The sequence below is a fragment of the Aricia agestis genome, chromosome 8 (assembly GCF_905147365.1).
Source record: "Aricia agestis chromosome 8, ilAriAges1.1, whole genome shotgun sequence".
NCBI lineage: Eukaryota > Metazoa > Arthropoda > Insecta > Lepidoptera > Lycaenidae > Aricia > Aricia agestis.
Window position 1 is genome coordinate 18,400,323 of NC_056413.1, and position 19,124 is coordinate 18,419,446.

The 19,124-nt window shown below is 36.4% G+C and overlaps 1 protein-coding gene across 2 annotated transcripts in view; it reads left to right on the forward strand.

Moving 5' to 3' along the window:
* The first annotated feature begins 351 nt into the window (after positions 1-351).
* The window catches only part of LOC121729282 (protein FAM102A), a 74,249-nt gene continuing 55,476 nt past the window's right edge, over positions 352-19,124 (forward strand). The window contains exon 1 of one of the 2 annotated variants that reach the window (XM_042117745.1): positions 352-628. The gene's annotated coding sequence lies outside the window, so the exon portion shown is untranslated. The remainder of the gene's footprint in view (positions 629-19,124) is intronic. The other variant, XM_042117746.1, reaches the window with a different exon arrangement.

A 19,124-nucleotide genomic window follows, 5' to 3' on the forward strand; every position in this document is an offset into this window, starting at 1 on the left:
CTGGCATTTTCCTATTTGTGCAAAGTTTGCTCAAACTTTGAAGCCCATGTCTGGCGCCGGCTATGTACAAGTGGCAAGTTAAAAAAGAAACGCTCATATCTACGCTTGCGGCACAAGCAATATTAGTCCCTATAGGGATATGTCATATTGCTATACTGTGCTTGCGGCTTGTGCGGCGGGCGGCCACGGCATAAAAAAATTGATTGTCTATGAAAATTCTTTTTATGGCAACATTGAAATGTTGTCAATATAATTTTTTGACAGTAGTCAGTAATACGGGTAACGGGCTACGGCATACGACGTCGCGACGTAGGTATCTACTGACACCTGACACTGACAACTGACATCTGTGACGTCTTGACATTTCCCAGTTCAAATATCAATTTGTGTGTGAAAATAAAATTGTATCGCGCAATGGCTGAAAGTAGACCGTAGACGAGACGTTTAGTTTAGTAGTGTATCTCGGCCGCTTTTATCCTGTTCTTTCATTAGAACAATTCAATTCGATATCGTGAACTCGTGTGGAATTGTTGTGGACTAATAAGTGTATGAGACAGTGAAAATAAAGTCTTTTGCTTTTCTGACCCAACAGTTTTGGGAAGTAACTTCGTTGGAAATAATCTTATTGGTATGTAAGTTTTGCACTAATATGATGTTAGTATGTACACAAAGGATTCTAGAAGTAAATTATTCGTTAAGGAGGTCGAGTAAGTATATGTTTAAATGTGGTGTCTGCTTCTACAAGCATGTATGGGTTAGGCCTCCAATTCATTGTGGACTGGCGTCCGCCGCCTTCTAGTATAGGTTTCGGTCGCGTCACGTAGCTTGTGCTAAGTATTTTCTTCATTTGGTAGTTATTTCCTAAATTTCATCGTTTATATTGTGTTTTCTGAGCCCATGATATTTTTGTTTTACTTACTGTAATTGTTGAATGGAATGTCTCACTATGGGTAGGTCCATAAATGGTTTGTAAATTAATTCTGTTTACTTGGATTCATTAAATAACCGTTTTTTTTTCAAACTTTTAAAACAGTGTCAGAAAATAAACATGTATTTCATATTTTTGGTTCAACAAGCATTACAGCATAACATCCTTAAAAATATTTGTGCCATCATGATACTGAAGAAGTTTTATGATAAAAAGCAGCGCAGATTGATTTTATTATAACATTTTCAACTAGGCGTAGCGCAGACGGCAGACTATCCGTGACACACTTTTTAGTCTGTGGAAATAGAACCTATGCATATGCAGTAACGCGCCCGACTTTTTGCGCGTCATGTGCGTTACTGCATATAATTGCATAGGTTCTATTTCCATGGACTAAAAAGTGCGTCACGAATAGCCTGTCGTCTGCGCTGCGCCCTAGAGAGATCTTGATGAGCTAAAATCTTTTATGAATAATAAAATTAAACTATCTGTTAATCTGTTTAAACATTTAAAATAGACTGTCACAAAATAAAAGAAACAAAACTATGTTGTTACTTAAACTAATTAATCTAATTATTCTGCTTTAAATCATGACATGTTTGTCCCTATAATAGTGTGTTACTTAACATTTGGTGTAGAAATAATTTGAATCACCTCTATCAAACATAACCCTCCTGGCAGTCGGCTAAAAACAACAATGCCAACCCCTTTTTCACCCTTTTTATTCTTGTTATTGAATTGTTACATTTTTTTTATTTAACACATCTGATATTGATTACAACAATGTTATTGCAAATTTTGTTGCTGCATACAGGTGTAAGAATTTTTAATAAATACAAATAATTTATTTCCAGAAAAATACAATATTATACAACTTCAAATTAAGACAAATCCCCACACTAGGCATAGCCTGTCCTGTGGGGCCAGAATTAGGTACATGCTTGCCATAGGAACCTCATAATATTATAAGAAAACTTAAGAAGTGCTTATAAACCAGTCATGTGTGTATCTATCAGCATTGCCAGATTTTTTTTTATACCAAGTCGGGACTTTGGAACTTTTAATCAAAATATACAAGGAATGTCAAATAAGGAACTAGAAATTGATTTATTTTTAAATAACAATAATGTAGATATTTTATGTATTACTGAACATTGGTTCAAGAAAAATGAAATAATGTTAAATTATAGTATGCACCAGCTGGCAAGTTCTTTCTGCAGAGAAAAAGCCATAAGAGGTGGTTCACTCATACTAATTAACAAGAATTTAAAATATAAAGAACGTAAGGACTTAGTGAGCCTCTCTACAGAACGAACAACTGAAATAGCCTGCGTAGAGGTGGGAAACTTTATTATTATATGTGTATACAGGCCTCCACTAGGATTATATGATATATTTGAAAAGGACATGGAGATTTTATTAACAAAAATAAGTGCATCTAACAAACACATTTTACTTTGTGGTGATTTTAATATAAATATTTTAGACAATAATTCAACCACTGTTAGATTCACTTCTTTGTTAAGATCATATAATTTGACAAATTTGTTTTATGAACCCACAAGGATCAGTGGCAACTCTGCTACATGCATTGATAATATTTTTACCAATATAGACTCCTTAAAGAAAGAAGTCTTAAACATACTAAGCTCTGATCACTGTGGACAACGAGCTATTTTCCCCATGAACAAGAATTTCAAAAAAGTATGTAAAAACAAAAGTACTTGTATTCCAATTAATGATAAACGTATTGAGAAGTTTAGGGGTGAAATTATATCTAAGATTGGAAATTTAGAATATCATAGTAGTCCAGATATGACATTTGGTAATCTTTTCAAATTAATTAAAAACCATTTTGATACTACCTTCACCTCTAAGACAGTTGGAAAAAACAATAAAAGTAAATTTAGTGAATGGGCTACACCAGGTATTATGAAAAGCAGATTAAAACTGTATGACCTTTATAATGAAAGGACTATAAATCAAAGTGAACACTTTATAAACTATGTAAGATTATATTCAAAAATATTTAAACAAGTCTGCAGGGCTGCCAAATCTATTCACATTAGAAATAAAATTAAGAATTCAAAAAATAAAGTAAAGACAACGTGGCAAATAATAGCAAGTGAAACTGGAAGAGTCGCCAGTCACAACTCAGATTTTAAATTAAATATAGATAACAAAAATATAACTTCCGACAATGATGTTGCGACTGCTTTTGAGAAATTTTTCGCTGACATTCCAGTTTCAATTACAAGTAACCTAAAGGACTCTCCTGATGATGCTATATTGTTACTTAAAGAAAATGTAAATGAATGTGATATCGACTTTAGATTTAAAGAAGTAGGTCCTGAAGACATTTTAAAAACTTTCAATTTACTAAATATTAAGAACACTACTGATTTGTGGGGCCTATCAATGAAAGTTATTAAATCTATAATCGATGTTATCGCGCCCTACTTAGCGACTATATTTAATGATTGTATAAAAAGTGGCGTATTTCCTGATCTAATGAAACACAGTAAAGTTTTACCTCTTTTTAAATCTGGTAGTAAGTTGGACCCGTCTAATTTCCGACCTATATCTATTTTACCGACATTGAGTAAAATTTATGAAAAGATAATACTGAATCAATTACTAACGCACTTTAATATAAATAATATTTTACATAATAAACAATTTGGATTTACAAAGGGACGATCTACTACAGACGCAGGCGTTGAATTGATCAGTAGTATTTTTAATGCCTGGGAGACGTCGCAGGATGCTCTAGGAGTTTTTTGCGATCTCTCAAAGGCCTTTGATTGCGTGCAACACAAAACATTGGTCAGGAAACTCTGTCACTATGGCATAAAAGGCACAGCACTCGCCCTCCTAAAATCGTACTTGTCAAATAGAACTCAGAGGGTTGAGATAAATGGTAAAAAATCTGCTGGTGCAAAAATTGAAATGGGGGTCCCACAGGGGTCTATATTAGGACCCTTCCTGTTTCTTATTTATATAAATGACCTGCCATTCTTAATTAAAGATAAACATGGGATAGTATTATTTGCTGATGATACATCTCTTACATTCAATATCAAACGGCTTAATGCGTGTTATGACGAAGTAAATAATGCTCTCTCAAAGATTGTACATTGGTTTAGTGTTAATAATCTTTTACTTAATAGTAAAAAAACAAAATGTATTAAATTCAAATTGCCCAATGTAAGGCAAACGGAAACCAATGTGCTTTTAAATGGTGATGTTATGGAGCTAGTGGATACAGCTGTATTTTTAGGTATTACACTAGACTCCAAGCTTCAGTGGGGCCCTCATATTGCTGGGTTGGCCGACAGACTCAGTTCAGCAGCATATGCAGTAAGTAAGATTAGACAATTTTCAGATGAAACAACAGCACGTCTAGTGTATTTTAGTTACTTTCATAGTATTATGTCCTACGGCATTTTGCTGTGGGGCAATGCTGCAGATATAAATACAATTTTTGTGCTGCAGAAGCGAGCTGTGCGGGCAATCTACAAGTTGGCCCGTAATACTTCACTTAGAGAAAAATTTAAGGAAACTGGAATCTTAACTGTTGCTTCTCAATATGTCCTATCAAATGTATTATATGTTAAAAAGAATATATATCAATTCACGAAAAAATGTGATACCCATGGGAGAAATACTCGTAATAAACATAAGCTTGAAATTCCGGTGACTAGACTTACTAAAGTCAAAAATTCTTTTAAAGGTCAATGTATACGCCTTTATAATAAGATCCCAGAAAGCGTTCAAAATCTCTCAATTAATAGATTTAAAAAAGTTGTTAAAGAACGTTTGTGTACCAAAGCGTACTATAAAGTTACTGATTTCATGAATGATAGTACACCATGGGAATAAGGTCGCCCCCTGCAGAGCTGTTTCATTATAATATGTATAATAATTGTACATTCGTTGTATTTTATTTAGTCATAATGACACTGTTATTTTATAATAATATATTTTTTGTAATTTTCCATCTTTTTAGAAAAAGATGGCCCCGTGCGAGTTTCTTACGCCGGTTCTTCTCGCCGGGTTAGTTCCCGAACCGGTGGTAGGCATCTGTGTAGCCCCGACGTTCAGAGAATATTTGAAAAAATTTATTCTGAATAAAAATTTTTGAGTTTGAGTTTGAGTTTGAGTTTGAGTGAAAAAGCGGGATTCTTCCGTCAAACGCGGGACATAGTAAAAAAACATACAAAATCAAAAGTTTTAGATTTTTTAATTGATTAAAAATTATGTTTACGTGACAATAGATGGCAAAGATAGCCATAGAAAATCGACCCCTCTATCTCCCACACTCTTATCTTCATTGCGCACCCTTCTTTCTCGGCATGCTACACGTTTCTCGGCATGCCACACGTATGTTCGAGTTATCCCCGAAAAGCGGGACTTAGGCTGTCCCACGCGGGACATTTACATTTGATAAAAAATTGGGATGTGCCAAATCGGGACATATGGCAACTCTGGTATCTATTGCATTGTATCTATTGTTTGTTAAAATGTAGCAACTTAGTGTAGGTAAATCAGTAGAATTCTGATAATGGTTTAGGTAACGTGGGTTATAATAATAACATAACTTGCATAGTTTGGGTATTCTGTTTTTATAAAAACTCTGTTTTATAGTAATTCTATTAGTTCTTATGATAGGTGAAATTATAAATTTTTAATTTCCTATTCTAAAAATTGTTTTTCATTTAGATAAAATAAATATAAAAATTGTTTTTCATTTAGATAAAATAAATAAAAATATGTAAAAAAGTGTTTGCCGATACTTAATATATTCTCCTGTGCTCGTTGTTGTGCACATTGTAACATGGAGCTTTGTTTGCTGAATGTCTGTCAGTGTACACTCAACAACAATAGTCTGTGATGTCACAGATTTATCATCTGTTTAAATATAACAGTCATGAATCGGTATAACAGACTATATTCCAATTGCACTATATTTCAATGCTTGATAAGGTTATTGCAGAATTTATCCAACTATACCAGAAATTCGTTTATCGCACATATAGACTTTGCTGTCATAAAAACTATCATATCTACTTTCCCCGGCCTACATATTATATTGTCCTTTAAGTTCTAACACTGCATATATACATATTATATATACAAAATTTCATCCACATTGGTGCAGCAGTGTAAAAAGGTAACAGACGGATAGACAGACACACTTTCACACATTAGGATGAAGGACTTGTGTTACGGGTACCAGACAACGAAAATATATTTAATACTATTATACTATACTGTATATATTACATATTATAATAAGATTTTTATCATATTATCATACATATATTATTTAATAATCTTCCATGATCTGTAACTTTAAAAACTTTTTGTTCCGTCGGCGGGATTCGAACCCGCGATCCTCGGTTTTAGCCGCTACGCTCAACAACTAAGCCACAGAAGTCGTCAAGGATATACCCGGGGAAGTCCAATAATGCTGCTATTGGTATTTATCATAAGAAATATTACGAAAAACTTTTTTTTTAATTATTGTAATCAAGTCACTTGAGCATTCTTTTGATCTGTATGAACTATGAATGTATGAAGAGCTAACCTTGAATTTGACCGTTGACTGACGAGTGATGACGCCATGTTGGAAACTTAACGCATGACCGCGGTCACTCTATCTGGTAGTGTTATCTAAATGAGTATTTGGTGTCTTCATCTTTTTGGCTAGTCAATAACTTTCGGGTTGTGGAAGTTGCCTGCTGAATTTTCCGCTCAGGAGCCACAGCTAGGGTATGTTATTCGAATATTCGAATACTCGTTTTATTAGAATATTCGACGATTTTATTATTCGAATATTCGCCAAATTATTTTTCGAATAATTCGAATACTAAAAATATTTTTTATTTGTGTTTAAAATGCTATCAAACAAAAAATTAACATGAAATAAGAACATAATTAAGTTTATTTCAGAAAAATAATATTATTTATGAATATTCTAGATCTTTAATGATATATATAAATATCTGTTTTTAGTCTAACTAAGGAGTATACGACCATTCATCGTCGCCATTGACCATGTTTTTAGTTCATTGTTGTTCATGTTCATTACGCCATAAGGGTGTATACTGTATATCTCGTAGAATGATTTGATAAATCGGATTATCGCGAAAATTCTAGGCACTTCGCGAAAACACGGATAATTAGACAATGGTGATTACATTTTTTAACCTTACTAACAAAAGGTCGTTTTTTCGCGAAAACGCGAGTCGCCTTAGTAAGATTGCGAAATGAATCGTTAGTTATTGTCAAAAAAACTTACTGATTGGTCGGTTTAAGCGCCCCACAACAAATATTCTCTGATTGGTTGAAGACTTGACGTTTTAAATGTCAATTCATTGTCACGCGTTGTTTTTTTTTTGTGGTCGTTTTTGTAAGCGAGCTCGCAGTTTTTGATATTTTTAATGTGTTTAAAATTGCAGTTGGACTTGAAAAATAGTGCGAAAAGTTATCTAAAAGTGTGTCTGTAAATACAAAATGACTGATACAAGATGTGAAATTACTGCTGAAAGTTCAACCGATCCAGAAACTAATTCTGAGGTTATGTTATGTTTGCGATAAGACTTTTTATTTAACCTTTTAGTTAAATAAAAAGTAAAGTTCCTATGAAGAGGCATTGTCATTTCTTACCCTTTATAATTTAAACTCAAAGATACATATAGAAAAAGATAGTAACCAATCAGAATAGAGTTGACCAGTAAGCAAAAATCAAGCCAATCAGCGTTAATAATGTGCAATGTTACTAAGGCAAATCGCGTTTTCGCAAAAAATCTAACTTTTTTTAGAAAAATTGAAAAATATAAACAGCATTATCTAATTATCCATGTTTTCGCGAAGTCCCTAGAATTTTCGCGATAATTCAATTTATCAAATCATCCTACGACATATACAAAACAAACTCGTTTTTTAAGAAGGTAATAAATGTAAGTGCAATATTGAGATATATATAGTTAAAATACAAATGATATTTTTTATACGCCTTTCTGTCTTGAAGCTCGCGATGTGATCTATGATTCGACAAGTTAATAAAAATTTGTTATTCAATAGCTTTACCACGGCAGTCCTCGACTGATAATTGAAACAGTACAGTATCAAGAAATGTCGATGGCTCCTTAATATCATGTTATTGGAGTTATCAAACTTCAAGTTACTAAATTCAACCGCTCTAGGATTGTTTCACCCTCCCCTAGGGCTCCGTTGCAATTTTTTTTCTTTGCTGTGGGGTTGGTTTTTTAGTGGCCCTTTTTTATAATTTCGAGCCACATTGACACAGGTGAAGCCGACTAGATGTACTAGGTGAACGTGGATCGAAAATATCAAAAAGACGGGTAAGCTGGCTTAGTATTAATGAACAGATATCATAACGCCGAATATCATATTATTATTTAATCTCAACTGCTGCCTAGCAAGACTTAAGCATAATCACATGAGAAAAGTAAAAGGTGCTACGATCGAAAACGGTTTACACATTACAGCCTTTCTTTTATTGCCCAGCTGTAACCTTAAAATATACATTTTTAAAGTGTTTAACAATAAAAATTAACTATGTCATTTATAAAGATTTATGTTGATAAAAGTAAAAATAATAATTGCTTACTTTATAGTATTAACAAAATAGGTTGTACATGGTTGTACGAAGCTTTTTGTTACTTTTATTCAGAGTTTTCAGCATTTTTCAATATTTTTTTATTATTCGAATAATATTCGATTTATTCGAAAAGTTTTGTAAAATATTCGAATTATTCGAATAGTAAATTTGTCGAATAATAACATTCCCTAGCCACAGCTAATGCTATCGCATTAGCCATAGAGAAAAAAATCATAGCTCTACCGGCATTATCCAGGGAGGAAACAGGGGACAACGTTTGTATGGAAAAACGGCGGTGTGGACTCCTCTTAATAGTTAATATATTTTAATGATTAAATTAGCTTTAGTTTTGAGTCGCTATCCTTTTTTTTTTGAGCTTCAGTTTGGAGTCGCTATCCTAGTAATACCCGTCGTGTTGTGAAATGTGCCATGCGCGTCAACCCAACTTTGGGTATTTGCCGGCCGACGAGGCGTGATATCGTATGCGACATTGGCGTCGTGGATAGCTCGGACGGATTAATCGCGACGTGCAAGGCCGCGGCGGACCACTATCGAGAATGTGGACCGATGACAATCTCACTAGATAGTCGATAGCGGTGTCGATCGACCTCCGATGGGCCTTGGGTATTCGCCGCGAGTTCGGCTATAATGTACTATCAGAGAAGTTGACTTGTAGGCAGATGGGTACACGTTAGTCGCTACGGTCTACCGGAGAGGTCCACCTGTGCAGGTATGCCTGCCCGGTAGACCGGAATGTGTGGGCGCCGGTCGCCTGCGCAGGCTCAAAAAACTGCACAGGTCTATTCCCACACACATTCCGGTCTACCAGGCAGGTATGCCTGGACAGGTGGACCTCTCCGGTAGACCGTAGCGTGTATGGCGTACATAAGTAATTTGGTCGCGTTCTGTCGAACCCAGCCGACATAACATCACGACTTGCATGGAATTGACATAATCCGATCTAATGACGTAGATCTGTCGACTGCCTATGAATCAATATATTCGATGGTACATTCATGGGAGTATCTAACACTGAAATAATTTTTCAAATCGAACCAGTAGTTCTTGAGATTAGCGCGTTCAAATATATGCCTTTTCAAATAATTTCCCCCCGTTTTTTCCACACTTTCCTCTATTTCTTCGCTCCTATTAGTATTAGCGTGATGAAATATAGCCTATAGCATAGCCTTCCCCGATAAACGGGCTATCTAACACTGAATGTTTTTGTCAAATCGGCAGTAATTCCTGAGATTAGCGTGTTCAAACAAACAAACTAACAAACTCTTGCGCTTCATAATATTAGTATAGATATATTCTGTGACATAACTGCGAACTCGAATCGCAATTCGCAAGTCGCAACATAATTTTTATTATGAGTTTTGACGCATTTGCGATGCGATACGATGCGAATTCGCCGTTATGTGCCCATAAATACGTTAAATACTCTACTGTACAGGGTGTACGCAAGTGGAATCCGCTAAATACGGCTCAAGGCTTCGACCTCCTCCTCAGAGGCTGACCCTACGCACGCATCATATTAATTACTAACGAGTAACGTGCCGCTAGATACTCGGGAGTCGGGCCGCTTGCCAAAACTGATATGGAAGAAGGAAATAGCTAAACGCTTGCAAGTTGCAAATTGCAATACATAACAATTTGTAGTCATCTTGACTATTTTAACATAATATAATCAAAAGTGAAATTTAAAATTTTAAATGCTAGTCACAGATAGTCGATAGACAGTTAGATTTGTTTAGTGAGGGTACGGACTACGGAACCCTAATAATTATTATAGCAGAGGGCGAGCGGTGCCGCTGCAGCCTGCAAGTGACGCAAGTCGCAACAACACTTATTGTGAATCGCTTAAGAAATACTTTACATAAATAATGTAATTGTTTTGTGTAGCTTCTTTTTTATATGGGCCTAAATTGTAAAAACAATGCCGAAATGAGGATCCATACGTAATATTATAATAATTTATAAATGCGTATTTGTCTGTGTGTCTCTCTTCCATATTTCCGATTAAACCGCTAAGCCGATTTTAATATGTAAGCAATACACCTGTTAAAATCGGTCAGTTAAGAGTCCCGGGAACGATATAAGGATCTTTGCATGCCGGAAAAATGTACGATTTCCCGAGATTTTCGGCGCAACAATATTACGGGCTTCCTTTTTGCGGCAATCGGATAAAAGCAAAAGTTCTTATAAGTTGTAAGAATTATAAAGTTAAGCAAGTATATTAGTATACAGTATGTTAACTGATGCTAATATTATTATGTCACTGGGCAACTATGTCGGAATGTCGGTTCTGTCGATTTACGTCAGTAACTTCGTTTGGAAGACAGTTGCGAGTTGCGAGTTGCGAGAATATCGGTTGTATGCCCTAGTGACTAGTCCAGAAATATTTGGTAGCGACAGTTTTGACCTACTACTTGCTAGCTACGAAAATATTATTGCGAAGCCGAATGCCTTAAATGGAATGGATCACTGTTATGAAAAATCTGATCTGAGGAACGGTGCAGTCCTTACATGAAACGCCTTTGCCTGGTTTCTGAGTTTTTTTTAAATATTTGTTCTATACTTACTCAGAGTTGTTTAATGACTAATATTTTGATGTAAGCCAATTAAAATCATTAGTGAATAGATAAACTCCTGTCAAAAAAACCTCAGGATTCGGGCATAAATCCAAGTTCTCCTCTACTTCGTTTAGTCTGTAAAGTGTACCATGTTATTGTGCTAGTCCCACTATGACTTATCTCTACCGCTATGAGCCTGAAGGTTGGTGATGATGTAACGGCAATCAGGCACGGAATATAGGCTGATGGTTATGTAACAGCAGGTGGGATCACGGGCCTCGGGGAAGCACGTACGTGTTGACAGTATGGTCACGTATGGTGGTCGCCTGCAAGCGATATTATATTGTATTGTATACGGTGTAAAGTTCATTGTTCTGGTGCTACGTGTCAATTAATTCACCTGGTTTTCGGTCTATATTTTTGTTAGTATTGATAGTAAATGTGACCTTAACCTCAGCAACCACGTGAGCTATGTGTGTAGTTCTAAGTTATAACATTACAATTCAGTCTAGCAGCTTCTGATTTCTGACATTTCTGGCATCGCAAGCGCCATGTTACCACAATAGACATAACTACTCTGTCTACTCTGATATTACCACCTGATGCGTAATGTCAAGACTCAAATCCCTTATATTATATGTACTGTATAGTACATTTCTAAGTGGGCCCCTAGACAATCATTTTTTTTTGTGCAACATCACGTAATGTGCAATATTATTGAATATTGACCGTCTAGGGTTGATATTGAACACGCCTTTCAATCTTATTGCCAAATAAATTACCTATTCAATAATATTGTTCGATGATATTGCACAATCAAATTGATCGTCTAGCCGGGGCCCACTAACACCGCTTTCTATAATGCCTAATGAGGGCTAAGAGGCAACAGGCTAAACAGCAGTAATTTGCCAGCGATAAGCGCTGATGTTTACAATAAACACGGGGTCTAGATGTTTAACAACAGAATTGTTTGGCTTCGTTTGGCGGCTTCAGTTTCACAAACATTCGTGTGTTCGGACTTTTCCAGTGCAAAATCAACTCTAACCGTGCGGGTTATTTGACTCTTTACCTCCTTAAACTAGACCTCTCTGTTTGTACTTTGTAGTAACATTTACATGCATGTGCCATGTTCACGTGCCGCGGTTGAGCCTAAGAGAAACAACGTACTGAAAAGCGTCCAAAGTTTTTAACTACTCACCTAAACAACAGTTACCACAAACCTAAACAGTTTGTGGTAACAAATGACCATAATAACAAAACAATTAAGCATTTAAAACGACAATTATTAGCGTTTCCTGGTGGGGCGTGAACGATGAATGGGAAAAAATTGCGGAAACTCGCGCATGGATCGAATTGCGACCTTGGTCTCGTCACACTTGGTGCTCATGTCGCCTCATGATAGGTCTCGCCTGATTACATTATTGTGTATTTGATAAGTCATACTTGTGGAAATACGGGTACAAGCCTTAAAGAAAGATCTTCCGACACACTCTCATTTCAGATGCGCTATAAGTATATAATGTAGAGTCTAAAGTCAGAAACTTTTGAAGCGCCATTCAGGATTGTGCGTTGTTTCATGTTTGTTTTCAATGCATTCTTCATAGAACTTGAAATTTGTCTATCTGGGTGCACGGTAGTGCACCCGCCGAGATGAGTCAAGCGAAGTGTGCGAGGCACTACTTACATTTTCTCGAAGTGTTTCGTCGTTTTTTGAACCCTCATACAGTTTGTTTCCGATGTACCAGATAGTTCATATTCTCAGGATATGATGTCAATAGTAGACTAATTAAACATACAAAGTCTCAATTGAATAGCTCTTATACATTAGATTTTATTGATATCTAAGATACACGGATTTCGGCACTGACTCAATGATGATCATCAAAATGTTTGGCTATTTCCTGAAGTGCTAGAAAGCTGAAATTTGGTATATAATCTCAGTTTAGTATACAACCAACAAACAACAACAAAAAAAACATAAACTTGTAACTTTAAAATGGGGGGGGGGGGGTGGAGGTTTAAGTATATATTATTAGACTTTCACCAATTTTATGAATTAGAATACTGCAGACAGTAACTAAAAAACCTTTAAATAAGTACTTACAAGAATCAACTTACAAAAAGAACTGAAATCCCACCAAAAATATTTCTTGTAAAATTTGCCGAGATGACCACATATTAAGGTTTACCCTGTGAAAAAGATAAGAGATCTCATGTAGAGCCAAGCTTCTGAACGGCCTAACTCTACTGACCCTAAGTTTAACTAATTCTACATATCAGTAAATATGTATGGCTCGGCTGTTTCGTTACTAACTTCAGATCAGAAACTAAATATTCGCATCACCTCCGCGTCGGTAACATGAGATCTCATATCTTTTTCACAGGTGCAGGGTAAACCTTAATATGTGGTCATCTCGGCAACATTCTACAAGAAATGTTTTTGGTGGGGTGGGTCCTTATAAGGCCTCTCGGGGCGAACAAAATGAGCATGCTTCAAACCATTAATATTGGTAAATGAAGCAACGGTTCGTGTCAAAGGAAAAAGATGAGCGCTCGAATGGGTGACAAAACTATGTCCTAATAGCCCGTGACTTTGAATAAAGTTTCTCTTAATATATTGCCTTGAACGGTCTACACACAATGCATCCTATTAAAAATTGCTACCAAGCCTACGTGCCGTTGAAAGGAATACTTTGCATAGGCGTCTGCCACCAACACAGTTCAGAGATTTGCGACTGTAGCGTATTTCTTTGGTGATATTATATTAATTTCTAAAATAACAACCGTTAAAGTTTTGATGTGCACAATTTACACGAGCCAATAATCTCTACTGGCAAAACCATTGATATATTTCTAGGGGCATACATTATCGGATAAAAAATCAATTAAAAAACCTAGATACGGTACTCAGTATTGATTTTGTCAATTTGTGATGAACTGATAAGTAGCGAAAGCTCCTCACAAATATTTCGACTGGAACGCCCAAATGGTATCACGAGATCAGTAATTGGCATTTGCCGCATTAATTTGGATCGGAATTACACTAATTGGAGTGGAAGTACCTCGGGGCGTTTCGGCCATGTATTTGAACCTCCCGAAATGCGCCCATAAAATAATGCGCATCGACGTTTGAAAAGAGTGCTATTGCAGGACCTTATAAAGTGATGAATCCGCAAATGTTGAGAGTACTTAGCAGAGTTTCTGATAAATTAATGCGATGATGATCAGACATCCGTTTTGATGTATATATTTTTTCCGAAGACGTGCATTGTATGGCCAGGCATTGTGCTCTCATTGTAGAGATACTGTCTAATTTCGGCTATATTGGGCAGAGATATATTACCGTACGCGGCGGTCGGCGGTCGCGGGCAGCTCGGAACTAGTTCTGTCGCGGTTTCGGCTGACGGCTGACCCTAATCGTTGCCCTCGATTGCGCTAACTGCCTCGGCCACTGCGTCTTGCAACAGGTAACGCTACAGTAACACAAAGTAATACTTGCAGGGCGGTGCGTTTGTGCCCGAAATGGTAGCAGGAAGTAACAGTAGTTCGATGACATGTGAATTGTGTGCATTTCAACTTATATACTGCCGTGTGCATTTATAAGGTTGTACAAACAATATACCTACTTTGTGAGTATAGACGAAACTCTATTTTTTCAGCCTCTAAAGTAAGTTCATTGGAAACTTTTCGATGTCGTTTTATTCAAATCCTATGCGTATCTATTAGGTAGGTAGGATATTACCAGCGCAACGACTCGAAGTCTAGACTCAGCTCGAATCGACTGGGTCAACGACCTTGTCCCCCAACGCTAAATCCCAACTCAAATTATAGCACCCGGCTGATCTCGACAAAGGGTTCCTGAATAACTTTCGACGAATAAAATATTTGCATATTAATGTTTGGTAGTCACACCTTCGTTTTAGTCGTATTTATAAACTGGAAGTCGTATTTATTTTGAGCGGTCTTAATTTTATTTTGCAGTACGTCAAGGTCACAAGTTCTAGAAATTGTAAAGATTAAGAAGTTTAAGAACCGGTTGGAAAAAGTGTCGTTCCATACTGCATACATCGACTCTGCGAGCTCTGAGTGTGACCCAATTTGTAAAGAGGTTTTCTAATATTACGTATGATACTATTGGAGCACTCCCGCCTTGGGAAGATTCTCGTTTTATAAGATTTACCTCGTCGCCTTTTGATTCGTGTGGGTGGCAATTGGCATATTTCTAGCCATTCGGAATTGTGAATCTTCCAGAACATAACAGACACGCGTCAATGAAAGTTGTTTCAAAACGCTTTTGACGCGATAATTTTGAAGTGGGTGTTTATAGCCCGTCACAAGTGGCTCGATAGCGATAAGGCGATACCACTCGACCTTCGCCGTGCAGTATGACGGGCGACGGCTTACCGGCGGCCGCGCCGGTGCACGGTGCATTGCGTCGGTCCGATTGCAGTACACCACATGATTATTCCCCGTCATTTCAATGTCTGGTCTAATGTACTGATCAGATTAAAGGATTTGAAAACGTCACATAATGGTTTTTCGGACGATTTCGCCATCGAAAGCAATGTTCTACATGAGATTCTTACAGCTCTTGCTAAACAGTTCTGTACTGTAATACAGTTTTTAGAACGTAAATCTACCGCTGTCGGCTGCAATCATGATAACATGTAACAACAGATAAGCCTTGGATATAACATTCTTACATATTTATTATTTAATTTAGTTTTTATCGTTTAGTCTTACTTTTACGGTTTTTACTTGGTTTCTTTATTTCTACCCAGATTGAGTTTCAGTTTTAAACGCTATTGTCATTAATTTCAATGCCGTTTCCTCGGTTGGTGGAATTTTTGAAATACTGATCTATATAATATATTGTATGTATTATACATAATAGCGCTATTGGACAGAAGATTCCTTTCATTATAAAACCAGTGCAGGGCTAGGCTAGTTCACGCCTCGAAGGCCGGCGGACGGTGGCGATATGAGCGTTATTTATAACTATGTATTAACATCCAGTTCGAACCTGCGCCGCAGCCTCGGGCGTCCGAGCGAGGCTACAGGATCATCTCGAATGTAGAGCTCCTTGCATTTTGTATTTTTCTGCTTGCAGGGATAGCAGGCATTTTATTGATTAACTTGTCGCTATGGTTGCATCGCATGCTAATATTACGTATGCAATTTATAATTTTTTCTAATGCTCTGTTTCTTTGAGTTTTAGTTCATAATTGATTAGTACTATATCTAGACTCTGTAAGTCGAGTCAAGCTAAATCTACAGTGTAGTTCTACCCCGATGCATCATGTTTTTGTTACCACTTATCGTCAACAGTGATTGTCAGGTGGTTTCCGCGCAGAATCTCGTAAACTATCGGTTCTCACGTCTCGCCTATACTATTCCGGTTGTGGTCTGTGCCATTTCATTCATAATTCATAATTCTTTATTCATTGAAATTTCTACGCTGCTACCGAGAATTATGTACTAAATTTAGATTTTGCTATTGTGCTATGTTTAGGGATAAAAGTTTCTAATAAGTACACTCGAGTATAATATATTGTATTGTACATTAATCTATGCTCTATCTTATCAAACTTCCTAGTAAATTGTTTAATGATTAATCTTTGGGCTATGCTATCCATACTAATATTATAAATGCGAAAATGTGTCTGTTTGTCTGTCTGTCTGTCTGTCTGTTACCTCTTCACGCCCAAACCGCTCAACCGATTTTGCTTAAATTTGGCATGGAGATACCTTGAGTCCCAGGAAAGGATATAGGATACTTTTTGTTCCGGAAAAATGTACGGTTCCCGCGCGATAAACGAGTTTTGGCGCAACGGAGTTGCGCCAAGAATATTAAATTTAAAGTTTGAACGAAAAACTGGTGTATTTAAAAGTACTCTGATGATATTACTCGCAATCACCTCGGGCAACACTTCATAGGAGTATACATCACCAGCGCAGTAGTTCCGTGGCAGTTAATGAGCGTATTTAATTTGATTTAGCTTCGAACAATCGCTATATTACTGTAACTCGATGTTTCCTCGACTGTTTTGCTTGAAAATAACGCTCCGACTGCTTTCACTAAACGATTTATTCTTTCGATCTGATCAGCGACTTTTCGAACATCTTTTTACACCAGTTTGTTTGACTACCGTGCAGCACCATTTTTTTGGAGTCACAATAGATCATCCGCAAGGGTCGCAGTGACGTCAGGGCTACAACGACTTGCCTTCGGAGGGTAAAAAATCACCAAATGCTATAGACTTAAGCTGGCGCCAAGTTGTAAATTATAACAAACTGAATAGGCGAACACGTGCACCTAACGGATATTCTCATGGATCCTGTTAACAGTCGAAATCGCTGTTTATGTTTTTGTGAGGATAATTTATGCGATGAGTTAATTATTTCGGTTGTATTTGGCGTGCCAGGATCTGATGCTGACGGTGAAACCCAATGTAAACAAAACGTGTTGCAATATACCACTCCAACTTGCAGGAATCCAGTTTATTCTATCCATGAGCTTGTTAACACTTTACGCTCCATTCGGGAAAAGTAAAAACCAGGGTTTTATCGGAAAAGACTCAGTCATCTACACTAGCTTTTCCTTTGTTAGATTGACTTATACAACCAATATGATCTTATATATATAAAAGAAAGTCGTGTTAGTTACACCACTTATAACTCAAGAACGGCAGAACATATTTGGCTGAAAATTGGTAGGGAGGTAGCTTAGAGCCAGGAGACGGACATAGGATACTTTTTATCCCGTTCGACAGCGTTCCTGTGTGACTTGACATGAAACGTCAGTCACTATAAAACGTGGTATAACAAAAAAGAATCAGACTTGGAATAACAAAACGAAAATGACAGCTATGTAATTGCATAGACATAATATATACCTACGACAGTATATATTATGTCTATGTGTAATTGACGTAAAATGACAGCTATGTAATGACGTATGGATGACAATTTGATATTTGTAAGAAATCAATATTAAAACTATTTCTATTAAATAAATAATTAACAAGTGGATTGAAGTGAAGTGAAGTTTAATTAATAATGCCGCGACCAAGACGATCGAATCTTTCCCGACAAAGCCGTAATGCAAGAAGAATACAAAATACTGCAAATGAAAGGACTGAAGAAGAACAAGAAATTGCACGTGAACAGCGCCGCAATAGTATGGCTCGACTTCGTGCTTCTCAATCACGAGAGCAAAGTGAAGCAGCCCGTGAAACAGCTCGGTTGGCAATGCAGAATCGTCGTTTCTGGTAGCTACTATAATATATATTATAGTACGGTATATTAATATATATTATAGCTAAGTATGTGACGGGCTTAAGCCAAACTAATATTATTATAATTGCAAAAGTATGTTTGTCTGTTCCATCTTTACGTTTGAGCTACTTAACAGAGTTTTTGTTGATAAAATTTTATATTAAGATCACAGCTACTATATTAATTATACTAATCGTTATAAAAATAAATAAATAATTATTATTAAGTATCATTAACTTAACGATAACGATATCTAAACATTACCTACCTGTTCCTAAAAATCTTATTGATTGAATATTCTGTCCAGAAAAAGTAAAACAATATAAAACCTATCATCTGGTACATGTAGGAATATACAATATACATCTTATATATAAAATTCTCGTGTCACAATGTTAGGGCGCGTACTCCTCTGAAACGGCTTTACTGATTTTAACCAAATTTTATATGCATATTCAGTGGGTCTGAGAATTGGCTAATGGGTACTTTTTATATTGATAAGTGAATTTGTTGAATAAATAATAGTAAATTATTACAACTCGAAACTGACAGCGACCATTGTTTGTGCGACGGGATAGCGATGGACGTTGCTATGGTGACATACTTATTTACTTAGTCACTTCAATAAAATAATACGGGCGAAATACTTTATACGGCAAAGAAACGTTTGCCGGGACAGCTAGTTATATCATAAAAGTCTAGTTTCTAGATG